We start from the raw sequence: 21,479 nt of genomic DNA on the forward strand, positions 1-21,479 counted from the left end.
TAGGAGTTTAGTAGCTTGTCCTAAAGTGATTTCCATAAAAGTGCCTCCAGCATAAAAACTCTGTATAATCATGCATAAATTCAAACCATGTGTAGGGAAATTACGTATCATTAATTTCATCCTCTCCCAAGCTTGTGCAACATGCTCATGATCAAGTTGCTTAAAATTCATAATATCATTTCTAAGAGAGATAATCTTGGCAGGAGGAAAATACTTAGAGATAAAAGAATATTTCCATTTATTCCATGAATCAATACTATTTTTAGGCAAAGAATAAAACCAAGTTTTAGCACGATCTCTAAGTGAAAATGGAAATAGCTTCAATTTAACAATATCATTATCCACATCGTTCTTCTTTTGCATATCGCACAAATCAACAAAGTTGTTCAGATGGGTAGCAGCATCTTCACTAGGAAGGCTGGAAAATTGATCTTTCATGACAAGATTCGACAAAGCAGCATTAATTTCACAAGATTAAGCATCGGTAATAGGAGCAATCGGGGTGCTAATAAAATCATTGTTGTTGGTATTGGAAAAGTCACATAATTTAGTATTATCTTGAGCCATCGTGACAGACAATCAATCCAACACACAAGAACACAAGAAGCAAGCGAAAAAGAGGCGAATGGAAAAAGGGGCGAATAAAATGGCAAAGGTGAAGTGGGGGAGAGGAAAACGAGAGGCAAATGGCAAATAATGTAATGCGAGGGATAAGAGTTTGTGATGGGTACTTGGTATGTCTTGACTTGAGCGTAGATCTCCCTGGCAACGGTGCTAGAAATCCTTCTTGCTACCTCTTAAGCATGCGTTGGTTTTCCCTTGAAGAGGAAAGGGTGATGCAACAAAGTAGCGTAAGTATTTCTCTCAGTTTTTGAGAACCAAGGTATCAATCCAGTAGGAGACTACACGCAAGTCGCCTAGTACCTGCACAAACAATCAAGAACCTTGCAACCAACGAGGTAAAGGGGTTGTCAATCCCTTCACGGCCACTTGCAGAAGTGAGATCTGATAAAGATAATAAGATAAATATTTTTGGTATTTTTGTATAGGTTGGAAAATAAATAGTAAACTAGAATTATAAATCGGAAACTTATATGATGTAAAGTAGACCCGGGGGCCATAGGTTTCACTAGTGGCTTCTCTCATGATAGCATATATTATGGTGGGTGAACAAATTACTGTCGAGCAATTGATAGAAAAGCGCATAGTTATGATGATATCTAAGGCAATGATCATGAATATAGGCATCACGTCCGTGTCAAGTGGACCGAAATGATTCTGCATCTACTACTATTACTCCACACATCAACCGCTATCCAGCATGCATCTAGAGTATTAAGTTCATAAGAACAGAGTAACGCATTAGGCAAGATGACATGATGTAGAGGGATAAACTCAAGCAATATGATATAAACCCCATCTTTTTATCCTCGATGGCAACAATACATACGTGCCTTGCAGCCCCTGCTGTCACTGGGAAAGGACACCACAAGATTGAACCCAAAGCTAAGCACTTCTCCCATTGCAAGAAAGATCAATCTAGTAGGCCAAACTAAACCGATAATTCGAAGATACTTGCAAAGATATCAAATCATGCATATAAGAATTCGGAGAAGAACCAAATAATATTCATAGATAATCAAATTCATAAACCCACAATTCATCGGAACTCGGCAAACACACCGCAAAAGAGTATTACATCAAATAGATCTCCAAGAACATCGAGGAGAACTTTGTATTGAGAACCAAAGAGAGAGAAGAAGCCATCTAGCTAATAACTATGGACCCGAAGGTCTGTGGTAAACTACTCAGACATCATCGGAGAGGCCATGGTGTTGATGTAGAAGCCCTCCGCGATCGAATCCCCCTCTAGCAGATCACCGGAAAAGGCCTCAGATGGGATCTCACGGGTACAGAAGGTTGAGACGGTGGAAAAGTGGTTTCGTGGATCTCCTGGATGTTTTCAGGGTATAAGAGTATATATAAGCGAAAGTAGTAGGTCGGTGGAGCTCCGTGGGGCCCACGAGCATTGGGGGCGCGCCCTCCTGCCTCGTGGGAGCTTCGCGGACTTCCAGACTTGTATTTCAAGTCTGATGGGTTGCGTTTGTTCCAAGAAAGATCCTCACGGAGGTTTCGTTCCGTTTGGATTCCGTTTGATATTCCTTTTCTGCGAAACACTGAAATAGGCAAAAAACATCAATTTGCACTGGGCCTTCGGTTAATACGTTAGTCGCAGAAATAATATAAAAGTGCATATTAAAGCCCATTAAACATCCAAAACAGATAATATAATAGCATGGAACAATCAAAAATTATAGATACGTTGGAGACGTATCAGCAATCCGCATCACCAATTCTCCTCTTTGTATTTTCAGCCAAATTCATGAACTATGTCATGCCACTGATAAAATCAGTGGTTTTCCGATTCTTCATCCATTGAGATCATTCCATCTGCACCACACGAATGGTAATTAAAAACAAAACAAAAACATTAATACACAGATTAACTGCTGCCTAAATATGCTTGCATAAATCACAAGGTTTTATTTTCATAATTACTGAGGGCACTCCATGTTGTTATCCAGACGTGCAATGACAAAAGTTAATGGCCAGGCAATTTACACGCAGAGTACTAGTACAACACTACCCTTAGGAATTCAATACCTTAATTAAGCCACTCACAAAAAGAATACCTTAATTAATTAGCCGCGCGGCGACCTCCCCCCAGCAGACAAAGAAGCACGATGCGGCGGCACACCGAGACAGCAGGGTCTAGGAGCAAAGCTTAGTGCGTCCGCCGCCTGAAGTTTGACCTCCACTATCCCGCCATCGACTGTGATGAATGTGCTCGAATCATACCGCCGCCACCTTGATGGTTGAGCTCCTCCTATCTCCCACCGCAGATCGAGGATTGACCTCCTATGACGCTGCCACCGCCCATCGACAGAGGATTGACCTCTTCTCGGGTAGCCACTGCCTAGGCCGCCGCTGCCATCTCTATATGTAGAGCGGCTGCTTTTTTTGACGGATATTCGTAGAGCGGCTGTTTACACGGTATCAGTATAACTCAATTATATGGACAGGATAGTACATCACATATGGTTATGTAACGACAACCGTGTCTAACCTACGTTGTCTTCTCACACGGTTTGGTGTGGAAATCGTGTGAGATGTTGTAATACCTAAAACATACGACATGTATAAATAGTGTGCCGTATACAACATATAGTGCCATAAGTAGTTCCCGACCGTTAGCTTATCCCCACAGTTTCCCCATTTCTCCCAAATACCTACATAGCCTCCAAATTCCCTCGTGTGGTGCTGACATTGGGGGAATGCAGATGAGTGGTGCTGATGGTTTAGGTGCGGCTGCTCCTACTCGTATCGCCACCACGACGGCGGTCGCCGTCGAGAACTTGCCTAAGGTCATCAGAAGGCAGGTGTACTACGGATCCAAATTGTCCTGTCAGGTTCCAATCTATCCCGATCTTTTTTAGCATGTCCAAAGTATAGCTCCTTGCTAAATCCATCCTGAATGACACCCCCTCCCCCCAGGAAAGCGATCTGCCGCCGGATCCGGAGCATCACTTCTGACTCCCACAACACGAGTTCGACTCCGGGTTTTGCGCCACTGAGAAGTACCAAAAGCTGAGTTGTGTGCACGGGCACACTCCCGCTTGACGTGTATGCACGGAGGGATTCGACATTGGCAGGCGGTTTCTCAGTTGACCCTTAGAGGTTAGTGCTAAGTTCATCATTTTACTTCAGGTAATGCCACCGCTCATCCTGAATGCTATTTAACATTGGGAGGGATATGAGGCTTGTGCCTTTGTTAAATAGCTGGATGAAGAATGGCATGGCAGGGCTCGGAGTGTTATCACCAAGCTCGCAGGAGATAACGTAAAGCTGAAGAAGAAACTGGCTGGTCTGTAATGTGCAATTAGTACGATGAAGCAAGAAAGAATCAATCACAGTAAACAGATGAAAGCAAGAGACAAGAAGGAACTAGCATGTGTAGTTCTGGTTGTCGCATTAGCCATGTTCTGCGTTGTTTACAATGATGATTAGGGGTTTTGTTTGACAGTATTTCTAAAGCACATCTAGATGTGCTCTAAGTAATGCACATATAGGTCCTATGGCATTGATGTTACGTGAAGATTCATGCAGATATTTTCCTTTGTCTTTTTCCTTTTCCTTTGTAGTTTGATTATTACTGGCTTTATCAATAAGAAGAGCTCAATGTATTGCTTGCCAACTGTCCTACTCCATTCGTACCGGTACCGATGCATAATCCCAAAACTCGTTCCTTCTTTTTGTCCTGAAAATATAAACCAGGCAATAGGAGTCCTGCGCAACCCCGGGAATTTGGAGCGACCGGGTATAGATAATTGCAGTTGATTATATCAGTGGTTAGATAATACGTCAACCCCCGCTTCAATTGGCATTTCCTCTTCTTTGCATACCCTACTTAAGTGTCCACCATCTTCATCGTCTCCGGCAAGCCGTGCTACACATTGGCACACACTCCGCAGCCATGTCGAGCGATAGCGAGGAAGACAGTTTGGCCAACAGTCTGGCGCCCGATGATAGGTCAACATCGGAATCATCCTGCTCGTCTTCCATGAGTCCAGCGTCGATCTCAGACCTCGATTATATCCGGATCATGGAAGGGATGCCGCCTCCGAAGTCGTCAGACGAAAAAAAACTGACGAGGAGCCGTCAGAGGATGGAGAAGAGGACGACGATGAGGAGGAGGAGGAATGTTCGAACAAGGAGGAGGAGGACGACGACAGCAATGGCGATGATGACATCGGCGGCGATGAAAAGCCAACCGTCAGCAGCAAGAAGCGTCCTTGCCAAGACGATGTCGCGGGGCCATCCAACAACAACAACAACAAGGACTAAATTAAATAGACTGTACATATCTCTATTTCCGTTCGCTCATATTAATTTGTTATCTCTGTTTATCCGGTCAATCTCATCGCAGACGGTTATTAATAAGTATTCGACAGAGATCTTCTACATTATCACCCACAGGTTGGTCTGTTGGACTGTCTGCCCTGATGAGCACACAATTCACAAAAAAGTCTGTATGGGCTGTCTATAATGATCGCACACAATTCTGATTACCGACCTGTTTGTCGGGTATCACACACATCTTGGTACGCCGAATCGTTTGTGTTCACCTCGATCATCGCAAACAGTTCATCGGAGCGAGTTGTATGCCGTATATCGCACACACATTGATATGGCTGCCCGTTTCTGTTGTTCTGTCTAATCGCAAACAGTTCATATGGATCAACCGTATGCTCAACATCACACACGCAACTAAAATCTGAATCGTGTTTGATGTGCCTGCCATCGCAAACGTTTTGCACCTTTTTAACAATTATTTTACACCACCGTTTGCGATTATTGCATCGCACACAGATTTGTCGAAGGGTCTCTGAGGGAGTCCTGGATTAGGGGGTCTCCGGACAGCCGGATTATATCCTTTGGCCGGACTGTTGGACTATGAAGATACAAGATTGAAGACTTCGTCTCGTGTCCGGATGGGACTCTACTTGGCATGGAAGGCAAGCTTAGGCAATACGGATATGTGTATCTCCTCCTTTGTAACCGACCTTGTGTAACCCTAGCCCCCTCCAGTGTCTATATAAACCGGAGGGTTTTAGTCCGTAGGACAACATACAATCACACCATAGGCTAGCTTCTAGGGTTTAGCCTCTCTGATCTCGTGGTAGATCAACTCTTGTAATACTCATATCATCAAGAACAATCAAGCACGACGTAGGGTTTTACCTCCATCAAGAGGGCCCGAACCTGGGTAAACATTGTGTCCCCTGCCTCCTGTTACCATCCACCTTAGACGCACATGAAGCTCAAAATGCCTGGGCCCAACGGAATCATCACTCTCGCCAGCGATCCGGACATAGCACTCCGCGCCGAAAACAAAACAGCCGCATTGGCCCTCGAGGCATTATCCGAAGCCCTCTCGGCCGAGGAATTAACCACGCTACGCTCCACAGTGGACAGGGACGACGTGATACTCGACAAGAGGTCCAAGTCCACCTCTTTTAAACCAGCGGATGAAATAGTCAAATTCCAAGTCCACCCAACGGACCCTACAAAAACGGCCTCCATCGGGGCACAGTTAAACCCCGATGTGGACGCCGCACTACGAGAGTTCCTGTGCGAGAACTGGGGCATATTCGCCTGGCATCCCTCAGACATGCCAGGAATCCCAGCAGGCTGGCCGAGCATAGCCTCAATATCCTAAAGGGATTCAAGCCGGTCAAGCAAGCTCTTTGGCGTTTCTCCGAACCTAAGAGACATGCCATGGGAGAGGAACTAGCCAAGTTATTGGAGGCCGGATTCATCAGAGAAATAAAACACCCGGACTGGCTAGCAAACCTGGTGATGGTACCAAAGAAGGACAAATCCTGGCGCCTTTGTGTCGATTTCAAAGACCTCAATAAAGCTTGCCCAAAGGATCCCTTCCCCCTCCCACGCATCGATCAAATCATTGATGCTACCGCAGGACACGAGTCATTGTGTTTCCTCGACGCATACTCCGGTTACCACGAAATCAAGATGGCGGAGTCCGACCAAGCCGCAACGGCATTCATCACACCATACGGTCCCTTCTGTTTTAACACAATGCCTTTTGGGCTCAAAAATGCCGGCGCAACATATCATCGCATGATTCAAACATGTCTGGAGAAACAAACCGGCAAAACAGTAGAGGCATACGTAGACGATGTGGTCGTCAAAACTAAACACGTCGACTCTTTGATAGACGACTTGAGGCTCACATTCGACAACCTCTGAACATACGACATCAAGCTCAATCCGGAAAAATGCGTTTTCGGCGTACTAGCCGGAAAGCTCCTGGGTTTCATTGTCTCCAATAGAGGTATTGAAGCTAATCCGGCCAAAATCCGAGCTTTGTCACAGTTGGCTACCCCAACAGACCTCAAACAAATCCAAAAGTTAACTGGATGTGTGGCGGCTCTAAGCCGCTTTATCTCCCGCTTAGGAGAAAAGGCTTTACCCCTTTATCGCCTCCTTCGGCGCACCGAACACTTCGAGTGGACGGACGTGGCCACAGCCGGATTGGAAGAAATAAAGGCCATCTTGGCAACCAACCAATCCTGGCCGCGCCAAACATCAGCAAACCAATGCTGTTGTACATTGAGGCAACTCATCAAGTTGTAAGCGCGGTGCTCGTTGTCGAACGGGAAGCGGACGGACATAAATTCCCTCTTCAAAAGCCGGTATACTATGTATCCATTGTCGTCACTCCATGCAAATCACGGTACCCGCATTACCAAAAGATAGCATATGCAGTATTCATGGCATCGCGGAAGCTACGACACTACTTTCAAGAGTGTTCGATTACAGTAGCCTCGGAAGTGCCACTTAATGATATTATAAACAACCGCGACGCTACGAGCCGGATTGCCAAATGGGCCATTGAGCTCCTCCCGTTCGACATAACATACAAACCTCGACGAGCCATTAAGTCGCAAGTATTGGCCGACTTCGTCGCCGAATGGACGGAGGCCGAACTCCCTAAAGAGTACGGCGCATACTCCAATTGGATCATGCACTTCGACGGTTCTAAAATGCTGGCTGGTCTAGGGGCTGGCGTCGTCCTGACGTCCCCAACCGGAGATACCGTTCAGTACGTATTGCAAATATTGTATACAGACTCCAACAATGCAGCCGAATATGAAGCTCTGTTGCATGGTCTTCGGATGGCAGTCTCCATGGGCATTCAAAGCCTGGAGGTGCGTGGGGATTCAAACCTCGCAATATCCCAAATAAATGGAGACTTTGACGCCAAGGATCCGAAAATGGCGGCCTATTGAAACACCGTCCTAAAAATCTCAGCTCGGTTCGAGGGGCTCAAATTTCACCATGTGGCTCGGGAAAACAATCAGGCGGGGGATATCCTCGCCCGCATCGGTGCAAAACATGATGCGGTACCCCCAACATATTTTTGGAAAGGCTGTTCAAGCCATCCGTAGTATGGGAAGGGGACACCGGTAACAACAGTCCGGACCCGGCCAAAATACCCGATACCGAACTCTCTGGCACAATCGGAGGCTCCGCCACCGAAATAACAACTTCAGCCCACGAAATAATGGCCATTATTGCCCCGTGGACAGAACCATTCCTGGCCTATCTAACTAGACAGGAACTTCCGGAGGACCAAAATGAGGCACGCTGCATAGTGCGGCGATCCAAGGCCTACAGGGTCCATGAGGGAGAATTGTACAAAAAAAGCACTATCAGAGTCCTTCAAAGGTGCATCTCCGAAGAGGAAGGGCGGAATCTTTTGGCATAAATTCACGCCGGACTCGGCGGTCATCACGCCGCAGCCCGGGCTCTTGTAAGCAAGGCCTTCCGTACAGGATTCTATTAGCCAACGGCCCGGGCAGATGCATGGGACTTGGTCCAACGCAGTGCCGGCTGCCAGCTCTTTGCAAATCAAAGCCACATGCCACCCACCGCCCTCCAAACAATCCCCATTACATGGCCCTTTGTGGTCTGGGGGCTTGACATGGTTGGACCCCTTAAAGGGGGAACCCACAAGAAAAAATACTTATTGGTCATGGTGGATAAATTCACCAAATGGATAGAGCCCAAAACCTGTTAAAACAGCTGAATCCGGACCGGTGATAGACTTCATATCCGAGGTTGTACACCGTTATGGCGTCCCCCACAGCATCATCACTGATAATGGCACGAACTTCACAACCGACGAGGTAAAACTCTGGTGCAGCAAAATGGGCATCAAGCTCGATTATGCTTCAGTCTATCACCCACAAACCAATGGTCAAGTCGAGCGAGAAAACGGTCTTATAATGAGCAGCATTAAACCCAGATTAGTGCGCTCCTTAACAGAGTGTAACACGTACTGGGTAGAGGAGCTCGACTCCGTACTCTGGGGGCTGCGGACCATGCCGAATCGTAGTACCGGATATACACCCTTCTTTATGGTGTACGGCGCAGTGGCAGTCTTGCCCTGTGACATAATTCATGACTCACCTCGAGTGCGCATGTACGAAGAAAGAGAAGCCGAGCTCGATCTGCAGGACAGTTTGGACACCCTGGAGGAGGAGCGCGACATAGCCAAAGCCCGTTCCGCATTTTATCAGCAACAGGCTCGCAGATACCAAAGCAGAGAAGTACGGGCCAAAACTTATAATGTTGGCAAACTAGTTCTACGCCTGCCGGATAAGAAAAAGAACAAGCTCGAGCCCAAATGGGAGGGTCCCTTCATTATTGACCAAGTTCTGACCGGTGGAGCGTACCGACTGCGGGATGCATCGACTAGTCGACTCGAGCCGAACCCATGGAACGCGGCCAGGCTCCGAAGATTCTATGCCTAGCACCGGACTCTATGTTAGTCCCCTCCATTTGTTCATTTTCTGCATATACATTACCTGTCTTGTTTCTCTTTCTTTCTTTCTTTTATTATTTCTCTAGGCCTTCAAGGGTCACCTTGTGCCTCGCTTGCACATTACAGATGCGCTAGCCGCACTCTTCATACCTGGGGGCTTCTTTCACAGAAGCTTAACTTATTTATCTGGGCCTCATGTCCCACACATGTGTTATACTTCCGCATGTACCTTTTTTCACCATTATATGCATCGATATGACTTAAGTTTTGGCCAAGCTGGGTTGCCTGGCTCTTGTATTTATGCCCTACGTTCCCGTTAATTCGGCTAGGGCATAAGGGGAGCACCTCTGCGATTGTTTCTGCCGGGTCAGCCGGATGTGTACCTCAGACTGGGTGAAGCCGAAAGCTAGCGTTCTTAAGGGAATATTCGGTCGGTGAACAAAAGATGATTTTTATTTATTGTCCATATCTGCCCCCAGATGTTTTTCCTGCGTTTCCTATCGCAGTCCAGACATGCACTTCAGGGCATGCTTACCCAGGGAAAGGAACCCTTAACGGAACTATTCTCCCTGGAAGATGTTTCTTACTACCCATGTAATATAACATAACTAGTTGGGCACTTGTCTGATAAAGCACTAATGACCCCTACGCCTGGTCTCCACGCATACCCCGATTCTTATATAACTGAGCGGGTATTCAGATACACTCCGGACTATTGGGCCCGGAGGTTGAAGCGAAAAGGTCCGCAACGACAAATGATCTACAATCCGGCTAGAAGGCATTATACATGTCACTCTAATTACATAGTCATGCAGACTGACTAAATTACCATCCAACAGGCGGTCTAGCTTACAATCCTATTGAGAATACTTTGCGGCTAATTCTACTTGCCCATAAACTAAGCTAACGGGGATCTCTTTTCCGTCGGGCCCCACGGGTCCGACCTCGGCCATGTGATTTGGGTCTGCCTTGGTATACCACGTCTTCACCATGGCCCAGGCTTCTCTGGCACCCTGTCGGCAGGCTGATATCTTCCATAATCGGAAGCGCTGCTGTGCTCCCTTGAGCTTCTCCGCAAGCTCGGCAACGCCCTCTGGCAGGGAGACGGACGGCCACAAGGCCTGGGCAACACCCTGCATCAACTGCCGAACTTGTTCGTGTAGATGTGACAACTCGGACAGAAGATCACCCACAGACCCGGGCATTTCCTCCGTGGGACGATCCGTCAGCATACCTACAGACATAACGCTGTTAGTCGGCTTCTTCGCCGAACTCCTTTAAAAGGATTCTTTCAAGCACTTACTGAAAATGCCGTGCCGAAGCCGCTTATTCTCCTTCTCGGAGTCTGCAAGCTGGCCTCGAACGTCTTTTAGTTCCACGCTCAGCATAATATTGGCATCTTGGAGATTGTTTTTCTCCCGCCTAACCTCAGCCAGCACGCATTTGCCAGCCTCTAGCTGTGGCATAACATGCTGGTCTTCCGGATTCTCTCTGGATTCATCTGCAACATCTGTTGTTAGATCTGCAGCCATGTCGCACGTTATATGGTAACCATCATTCTTTAAAGTAAATGTTACTAGCAGGTGGCTTTTTCGGTTCCTGCAATGCGGCTACAGCAGCCCACAGTTGGGTCTTGCATTCATCCAGCTCCTGTGACAGCCTAGTATTCTTCTCTCTAAGAACCTGCACAATAAAGATGATCTTTAAATCAGTTCTTCTAACTGTTTCAAGTCTCAGGGGCTACTGATACATATAAATCGTTAGATTTACTCACCCGTACATCCTTTACATACTGATCCGTGGCTCTAGCTAGACCATCTTGAGCAACACGGAGGTGTGCATCTCCAGAATTGAAGGCGTCAAACGCCTCTAGTGAGAAACAAGCGTCATGGAGTATGGCCCGGCGGCGCCTATGATTCATGGCGCTTTCCACTTCTGAGTTTGTAGCAGATAATCTATCCGCATCCTCTATAGGGGGATTATCCGACGCCTGCCCGATATCGGCTTCTGCCTCCATGTCCGGTCCTGGCGCCCGACTGGTGGAAGCGTGATTGGCAACATCGCTGGACATATTCCGGCGAGCGTTTTTTCTGTTAAAGAAACACGGGCGTCATTACATTTCGAGAAAGACGACAACCATGGGGCAGGGTTTTTCTTATACCTTTGCGCTGGCATCTCCGTCCTGACTGCCTTCCTTTTTGGCCTAGCCGGCCTCGGTGCCTCTTGTTGGCGAGTTGCTGCGGGTTCGGCAGGGCGTCCCGAATGCCTTCCCTGTAAAAGATGCCATGTGCATATGGTGGGTGAAGTGCCTAAAAGGGATCCTAGTTTTGGAGTTGGGATTTTTGGTTTTTCTTACATGCGATGCAGCTAGCAGTCCGGGATAGTCGGCCGTAATGGCCACCATGGCATCGTCGCAGCTTAACTAATAGAACTGCCGGTCTATCAGCTCCACAAATATAACCGAATCTTCTTCAAGTCCGGAGTTGAGGGCCCGGTCAAGGTCCTCTGGTTGTGGAGAAGGGCTGCTGACCTCCTTTATGGCTTTTCGCAGTTCCTGCCGCAAAGTGGCAAGGTGAATACTTACGACAAAGAATGCGGGAAAAATGGGAGCAGGGAGATATAACTTACCCAGCTTGGAGGATTGTACATGGAGAATCCATCCCGTGGCTTGATGCGAGTGAACTCCTCTTCCTCACCCTTGAACAGTTCAGACATAATTTTTGCTAGAGCGGCAGCATTGTCCGGACCCTTATGCCCGCAGCGGGTGGCGTCATCTGCCCCGTTATAACACCACAAGGGGTGCCCACGATATTGAAGTGGCTGCACTCCCTGCATTATGCAAATCGACATATCTTCGATTATTGTCAATCCTGATTGAGTCAGTGCTTTGATCCGGTTCATCAGACAGAGGACTTCTCCATTGTCTTCCGGCTGGGGGCTCCGTGGGCGCCAACTTCGGCTCTTCTTTAGAGGAGCATTGTTGAACTCAGGAAGACCCCGCCGAACAGGGTACGAAAGGGGAACGTCCTCCATATAAAACCATTCTGAAGGCCAGTCTTCGGACGACTTCTTCGGGGTACCGGACAGGTATCCGGTATCGGCGATGCGCCATATTTCGGCTCCGCCCACTTGATAAAGTGATCTCCTCTGTATGCGAGGGACGAGGCAAAATAACCTTTTCCACAGCTCGAAGTGAGCCTCACAGCCTAGGAACAACTCGCAGAGAGCAACATAGCCGGCGATATGTAGAATGGAGGCAGGGGTGAGATTGTGTAATTGGAGGCCGTAGAACTCCAGGAGCCCGCGGAGAAACGGATGAATTGGAAATCCGAGTCCCCTTAGTAAATAAGGAACAAGGCAAACCTGTTCCCCCATGGAGGGACAGGGAAAGCTCTCCGCTTGCTCCCCGCCATTGTAGGTGGCAAGCCTGGCTCGAACGGGCACCATCTACGCCGGAGGGAGAAATCCCTTAGTCTGCAGTTCGACTAATCGACTGTGCGGGACTTAACACCTCTCCCAATCACCGGGCTTAGGGCTACGGGGGCGGGAGGAGGAGCTGCGGAGGTCGGCCATGCTGGAATGGATCTTTTCAAAACGCGCTCTGATGGATTCTCGCTGGGGGGGGATGGTATGGATCGGATCTAAGAATCCCCATCCCTTTAATAGACAATTTATTCATCTGGCTAGGGGGGCAAATGTAAAAACGCCTTGGCGCCTCGTATTCATTCAACGCGTGGGAGAAAGCCCTTATTGGGCACAGAAGCCAAGAGTTTCAACATTTATGGAGCCGGACACTGCTTACAAACACTTGAAAATTGGAGAAGAACCCGCCTTGCAATGTCGAAGACAACACTACGCGCGGGACTCGTCGTCATGGAAGCCTAGTTCGGGGGCTACTGAGGGAGTCCTGGATTAGGGGGTCTCCGGACAGCCGGATTATATCCTTTGGCCGGACTGTTGGACTATGAAGATACAACATTGAAGACTTTGTCTCGTGTCCGGATGGGACTCTACTTGGCGTGGAAGGCAAGCTTAGGCAATACGGATATGTGTATCTCCTCCTTTGTAACCGACCTTGTGTAACCCTAGCCCCCTCCGGTGTCTATATAAACCGGAGGCTTTTAGTCCGTAGGACAACATACAATCATACCATAGGCTAGCTTCTAGGGTTTAGCCTCTCCGATCTCGTGGTAGATCAACTCTTGTAATACCCATATCATCAAGAATAAATCAAGCAGGACGTAGGGTTTTACCTCCATCAAGAGGGCCCAAACCTGGGTAAAACATCGTGTCCCCTGCCTCATGTTACCATCCGCCTTAGACGCACAGTTCGGGACCCCCTACCCGAGATCCGCCGGTTTTGACACCGACAGTCTCTGATCATAGTGTCGCCTTAGCAGCATCCTGAAGTAGTGACACAGCTACACCCAAACATGTATACATTTTGGACAGGTTTTTTAATTTCAAAGTATTTACATGTCAGTTGCACAATAAGGGATAATAGTTGCACACCAATCAACTATGTGATTTTTTTTCAATTTATTATGCATGATCAGTTGCATACATATGTACACTAGTTGCACAATTTGTCTGTATTCATTTCCCTTGTTTTTGTCTTAGGTGGGCGAAGTTGGAGTTGAAGGGAACATTCCTCGGCAACGTTCACAAGCTGGAAGGATTAGGGCCTCACCAGGGATGTTTGTGAAGGTGAACAAGGAACTAACACATGTTCAAAGGTATTTCTTGTATGAGAAGATGTTAGGAGGTTTGGTAAACTTAGCAGACACACTGCCTTCTGACTTAACGAAGTTCCTAGTCCAGTTGTACGACCCAGGCAGTTTAGCTTTGGTATTCCCAGGCATGGGAACTATTCCAATAGATGCTGCTAGTGTGCACAGGAACTTTGGTTTACCCAACAAAGGGCCGCGTCTGAAATACATTGTTGAAAAGGAGGCTGTGAAGACTGTTAATCAGATGTTCAACCACACCGGGCCACCAAACACCCCACAATTACCGAATTCAGCAAGACGATGAAAGCTATGAAGGGAACAACTGATAACAAGTTCCTCACTGGCTGGCTTGCAATTGCTTTCAGCACCTTTTTAGCTCCTAGAACTAGTCTTTCTCTGAGCCCACATTGCTACAGTTTTGTGCTAGAACCTGATGTTCTATTGAAGAGCAATGTGAGCTTATTTGTTGCTGACCACATAAACGAAGCATTCTGCAACATGGGTGAGGGCAAGCAAACAGTTTGTTGCTACCAGTATCATTTGATGGTGAGCTCTAATTAAGTTTTGTATCTGTTAGACGTACTTTTCTATAGGTTTTGTGCTTTATCACCAATGTTCTCATATGTTTATTCCCCCCTTTTGTTTGTCTCTTGGGGATGATGCTATACAGATTCTTTACATTGATGCACTTGATGTTAATGTGCGAGTAAGCCACTACGAGGTTTGAGCCCATGCCTATGATAAGAATCTAATCAATAATATAATGAAAAAGGACTTGATTTCGCCTGGCATCTTTCGGAAATTTCAAGTGAGTTGGTCATTATGCTCAAAGTCTGTAATTGCACATTTTTTCACATATTTGTAAGTAGTTGCACATGTCTATATTGATTGTTGGCACATAGACTTAAGACAGTTGCACACATGCTTATTTCATATTTCCTGTTACAGTACCACTTTCATTTTGGACTTCACATAATAATTTTAGTCAGTTTTTGCTTCTGAGGGCATGTGGTAGTTGCTCACATATATGTAGGTAGTTGCACAAGTCTATGTTGATAGTTGGCACACAGACTTATGATAGTTGCACACATGCTTTGTTTCATATTTTGTGTTACGGTACTACTTCTCATTAGGACTTCACATAGTAATTTTAGTTACCTTTTTTGCTTCTAGGGCATGTGGTAGTTGCTCAGATGTGTGCTTTTTTCTTTTATAGATCCACATAATAACTTTGCTTTTGTTGTTAAATGATCTTTATTTTTGTGAATAGCTCAAGGAGCAGTATAGAAGCAAAGATGATTCAACACTCTTCGGAGGATTGCTGCAGGCAGAAGCGTTTGTGGCATCAAAGGTTCCATTGAGTTACAATCCCCACGTGAGTTATCCTTTTTGCTGGCCCACTTTTTTTACTAGAACAAAAATCATGTTTTTTTATTATATCATGTGTTAGTTGTACTAATCATCCTTTGTTGTTTACTTTTCTGCGCCCAATGCATGCATGAGTTGCACATAGTTATTATGTCAGTTGCAACATAGCTTTTGTTTACCTGTACCAAAGTTACACTTTAGTTGCAGCAGCCACCTTTTTTCTACTTGAATAAAACTTATGCTTCCACTTACACAGATTTCACAACTCCCAGTTACAAACTATGTTTTTTTACTTCCTGCAAACTTACCCCTCTTCAGTTGCACACTTTCATTATCTCAGTTGCACATTACTTTGGTATACTTGCACCAAACTTAGGTTTGCAGTTGCAAACAAATATACTTTCATTATCTCCATTTTCCTTTTTAAATTTTAAATTTTGTTTTTTCTAATGTTATGTAGAAGTTCAAGTTAGCAAGTATGGTTCATGATCTATGTAAAGGAATATCGGACAATCTTAGCAACTTCATCGAAGGTTTTGCCAAGCTTGAGGAAGAGGAACCATATTTGTCTCCTCTCAAGGGGCCTTCAAGTGGTCAAACAAAGTCTCAAAGCTCACACACTAGGCGACGGAAGCGTCAATCTGTTGCCAAGCAAACAAAAGAGGTGGATGGAAGTGAAGAAGATGAATTTGTGGAGGAAAGTGAGTCAGAGGAAGAAGATGTTGACCTGGGAGTTGGAAATGATTCTGAAGAAAGTGATGAGTTCAAAGAAGAAGATGAGGATGAAGAGGGAAGGAATGTTGAAGAACATGATGATGACAATGGCAACGATGATGGTGATGATGACGGTGACGATGATGCCGACAACAATGAAGACAAAGAACAATCCGGTAATGAAGATGAGGAAGAGGAAGAGCAAGGAGATGGAACAAACAATGGGGAAGCTGAGGATGTCGACAAGGTTGATGGAGATGAGCAAGGAAAGGATAGGGACAATGATGATGATAGCGAGGAGACACACGACGATGACAGGGGGCCTTTGATGGAGGCAATGCTAGTGGGAAGGATGATGACGATGATGATGGCATGGGCGGCGGTGACAACAGTTCAAAGAGGGCAAACACTTCTAGAGATGGAGGAAACAACAACAGCAACTCAATTGATGATAGTGTAACTCTACAGTTTTCATCCAAAAGGACATTCATCACAAGGGTGAAGATTCGAAATCAGTTGGAACCAAAGCAGTTGTGCCTGAGGAAAGTTTCTCACCTTTTGACTTCTGTAGATCAGAGCCAGCAATCCCCAACAGATTTGAAATCCCCTTGCTGGAAACTCATGCAATCATTGACATGAAAGAGAAGGGTAATACCTTTAAAAAATAATGAACGACGGACTACAAAGCATTGAGGAAGAAATGGAAGAGGCAGGAAAGGGTTTGGACTGGATTGGCTCAAAAACCATGCTTTACAAGATAATGAAGGATGGTGCTGTATTTGAAGATGGTTGCATCCCCACCGCGCCCACCCACTGTCCCAAAGCGCAAGAAGCTCATGACACTTAGCAAGAACTTGGTGTTGGGTCAACCAAAAGATAAGATTCCTTGTATGGGAGATAAAAATTCGAAGAACAGTAGTAAATAGAAGGGAAAGGAGGTGCCAACTCCAGAGCCCAAGGAGGCAAGCGCTGTTCTACAGGAGCCAACCGTTGCGCATGTAGATACCAAGCGCACCACTACAACATGCAAACTCCCTGGTAAAAAAAGCAACAAAACAATGTCTTTTTCCAAGGACACAAAGTTTGCATAAATGGAAACAAAGGTGCCAAGCCATGTTGTTAAGATTGCATCAAACAGTCAAGAGAAAGTTGTCAGTATGCCGTGTAGGAAGTCCGCAACCCCAACATCTTCTGTGGCACCTCCAGCTTCAAGTGAGCCAACTGTTTGTCCAAATAGGCCAACTACAACATCAACTACGCATGATACATCAGCAATTAAGGAAAGTGAAACTACCACTGTGCCAACAACAAGAGGAAATGAGGCATCTGTAGTTGTATGTGTCCTACCCCCATCAGTCAACACAGAACCCCAAGCTGTCATTGTGCCAATCCCAAAAACTGCATTGCCAATCCAAGCAGTCAATGTGCCAACCCCATCACTCAATGTGCCAACTCCAACCCCAACCCATTTAGTCAACATGGAAATCCCAGCTATCAATAATGTTGTGCAGGCTCAGAAACAACATTCGCCTACATTTCGTGCTCTTGATCAACAACACACCCTTACACAAGAGTAAGTTTACAACCTTGTTTCCAAGTGTATACCGCCAAGACCACTGCCAAGCATAATTGCACGAACCAAGTTAGTGGGTGATGCACCCAAGGATGTCCAAGGAGAGAACAACATTGTGGATCCCATTCGTAGAGCATCGTCAACAAGATCATATCATGGCGATGGGTTCTGCGACGCTCCACCATTTGACTTGGGTTTGGATCTTGATGATGACTCCCTAGTTGCCACAGTTGACGAGCCTAACAAATCACAAGTGACAACACAAGAGGCAGGGTTATCTAAAAGTAGCGAGGAAGATGATTGGGATTTAGCAACTGTGAGAGAGGTTTGTGCTGCTGCAGATAAGGTTGTCACTGGGAAGGCACCAATTCATATCATCCTTTTGGATTCTCCAGATGAGTTTCCCACCCCAGATGTGACAGGTGCTTTAGGGGGTGCAAGTGGGTCTGGCAGTACCACATCTGGCCCACCAGTGAAAAAAAACACAAGGAGGATAATCAAGCCAGCTGCTATCCAGAGGTCTCCCTACATCGACTACAATAAAACAAAGATGTTCAGTTGCAGTGAACAAGCTTTATGCAGCAGTCCTCTATTATGTAAGGAATTTACCTGGAGTAAACGTCACAGAAACAAGGTAAAACTAATACATTGTGGTAAATCTATATTCCCTCTTCTCTTTTTAGTTGCCCAATCAGTCTTTACAGTTGCAGTTTCATGTCTATTGAAATTGCACAAAAATAGTAATATAGTTGAACATCTTTTTTTGTCATAGACATATGTAATAGTAGCACAACAATAGTAATTCTATTTTTTTATAGTTGGAACAGTCAGTTTTTGTACTTGCAGTTTCATGCAACATCACTTGCACAACAATATTTATATAGTTGGCACATCAAGCTTGCACACCTTAACAACAGTTACTCATTTTTTTCATTCACTTTTCATGCATTTACGGCAACTAGTTAATCCTGTTTTTGTTCTTTTTCTTTGCCCTCGTATTTTTTTCCAAACAACCCTGACATCATTAACTATGGTGGGTACTTTGTGAGCCTAAAGGAGTTGGCTGACTCAATGAAGCCTACCAAATGGCTATCAAACGGTGTTGTTGAAGCTGCACTTATCCAAGTCAATGAAACCTTACCTAGTGACTCAAAGAAGGTCATCATGCCACTAAGGGGTGCTGTAAGTTGAATGAGAACTCTTGTTCTTGTTACACACAACATTACTGTCCCTTTCTTTTTATAGTGTGTTTCCTAAGAGTCATCTTTTCCAATGCAGACACGCTTGCAGCAAGGAATATACCACGCTGCCGAGATACATTCTAAATTTGAGAAGACTAATCGCCCAGACTGTCAAGATATGTTCAGTTTTTTCTGTCTACACAAACTTTGTGTTTTTCAACTTTTCTTGTTGCATAGCTCTTGTTTTTCCCTTGCCAGATCTTCACAAGTCATAATTATTTTTTGCCTTCTTTTTCTGTGCTGTCAATATGTGCAGGTGATGCTCCCTGTGCTCGAGTTCGCTGATCCCAATGACCAAGAAGGAGGCAGACACTACTGGGTGTTTAACATCAACTTAAGGGATCAACATTTCGAGGTGCTAGATTCTTGGAGGAAGCTCGACAACCCTGACTTAATGCACTGTGCTTCAACTATAGTGGGGGCAGTGAGGTGTTTATGGAAGCACCATTACCCAAAGCACAATATCAGTCACTTTCAGGTCGTCGACATTGATGTACCCAAGAAACTCGGGAAGTAAGTCATGCACACACGCTATTTCCCTCTTTCATTTTTTAAGTTGGCTTCTGATCAAGAGAAAATTCAACTACGGGGGGTGGGCGGTGCATGGTCCTTAGATTGTTTGCACCAACCACACCATCTAGTTGCAGAAAGTCTTCATACAGTTGCACACATGTCAATGGGTAGTTGCACTTGTTTTTGAGCTAGTTGCATGATGCAAAGAGCATCTATAATGTATGTTTGTCCACCTTTCTCTTCTTGGATTTTGAAACAATAGCAGTTCAGGGGGGAAAGTTGCATGGTCAAGAACATGGTTTTGCAAAAGCAAGGCTGTTAGTTGCAATTTTTTTTATTTTCTTTTACTATGTTTTCAGTTGCACGAGTATGGCCCCAACTCATGTTGAAATAACAATGTGTTTTTCCTTCTTTTTCTGCATGGCAATGAATGTGGTGTCTTCATGTTGTTCAACACTAGCATTTGGAATGGGAGACAATTGCCAAATTACGACCCAAAAGAGTGCCTAAGCATGAGAAGGATAATGACCCACAAGATGGTTGACTTTGCTCTCAACAAAGCCCCGTGGAAGGATATTCTACGGTACAAAGAGTAAGTTTTGTTTTTGCTCTCTCTTATCCGCTACCATCGGTCTACATGTGTGATGCCCCAAGACCGGAGCTTTAGACGCCTTCCATACTTTCCGAGTTTCGTCATGTGATTTGTTTTGCTTGTTGCATTCCTCTTTGCATATTTTGCATTGCATCATGTCATCATGCCATCTTTTTCTCAAAGCTAACTAAAACTCAACTAAATAAATTGCATGGATCTTCAGTCCATTTAAACCGAGGGAATTCACGTGGTGATTCTCTTTACAACATATACCCCAATATTAGGGAGCTATATTAAATATTCCACTATTTTGGAATTCACCTTAACACACTTGCAAAAATCCAATGCCTTTGTTATCAGAACTCTTGGCCTCTAACTTTGCTATATATCCTTTCTCCAATTTCCGGAGCTCCACCAAAAATCCGAACATTTTTGGACCTTCCTAACCCTCACTTCCTATTCAAACCATTTGAATTTAAATCAAATGAGTTTGAATTTAAACTTTGAAAAATGCCCACTCCATTTTTCTTGGATCATACACATTCTTGTGAGTCCGGGAATATAACCCCCATGCCCAAATTCCATCCCCAACCCTCTCTTTCTATTTTTCTTCTATCTATTTTTTTGTCTTAATGGTTAAGAGAAGTGAGTAGAGAGAGAAGAGTGCCAGCCCACCACTTCTGCCCATCTGCACCTAGGCTGCGGCCTAACCAATCGGGCCTCCCGCGCCGGCCCATTGACCCAGCCGCCTCCTAACCCTAACCCTCTCCCGAAACTCCACAGCCTCCCTCGTCTCCACCCCGCCTCCAGGAGCCCACGTTCGATCCCACTCCTCTCCATCGATCCCTTCCCTCGTCTCCCTCCTCACACCGCCAGGGGAACCCACGCCCGAACCCCATCTCCATTGATCCACGTTTTCATCATGGACATGGGGTAGCTGCTGAACCTCGTCATGGTTCTGTCCAACGCCGCAAGTCAGACGCCAGGAGCACCTCAAGTTCGACTACCCGTATCAGCAAGTACCACTACGGCCGGAGACCTAAGACCCGTCAAGTACCCCTTCGAGCTATCAAGACCGCAAGCGCCAAGTAACACGACGACCCTCGAAGACTTCGGATTCGACAAGTCCGATGGCGCTCTTGTACAACTACGTTGCCGAGTCCAGGACCAGCAAGACCGACGACACGGAAACGCCAAGTACCCCTATGCGCGAAGACGCCTAAGACCTTTTTGGGATTTATCAAGTACCGCTACCGATGAGTTGAACCCCTACGAAAACATGTTCCACTACCGTCGCCGAGATTGCGAGAACCTCTACCGACGACCTTGGAGCGCG

At 45.8% G+C, this 21,479-nt stretch overlaps 1 pseudogene; it reads left to right on the forward strand.

Moving 5' to 3' along the window:
• The first annotated feature begins 3,335 nt into the window (after nt 1-3,335).
• LOC125554735 lies at nt 3,336-19,555 on the forward strand (annotated as a pseudogene).
• Nucleotides 19,556-21,479: the final 1,924 nt, after the last annotated feature.

Source organism: Triticum urartu, chromosome 4 (genome assembly GCF_003073215.2).
Source record: "Triticum urartu cultivar G1812 chromosome 4, Tu2.1, whole genome shotgun sequence".
In the NCBI taxonomy this organism is placed as follows: Eukaryota; Viridiplantae; Streptophyta; class Magnoliopsida; order Poales; family Poaceae; genus Triticum; species Triticum urartu.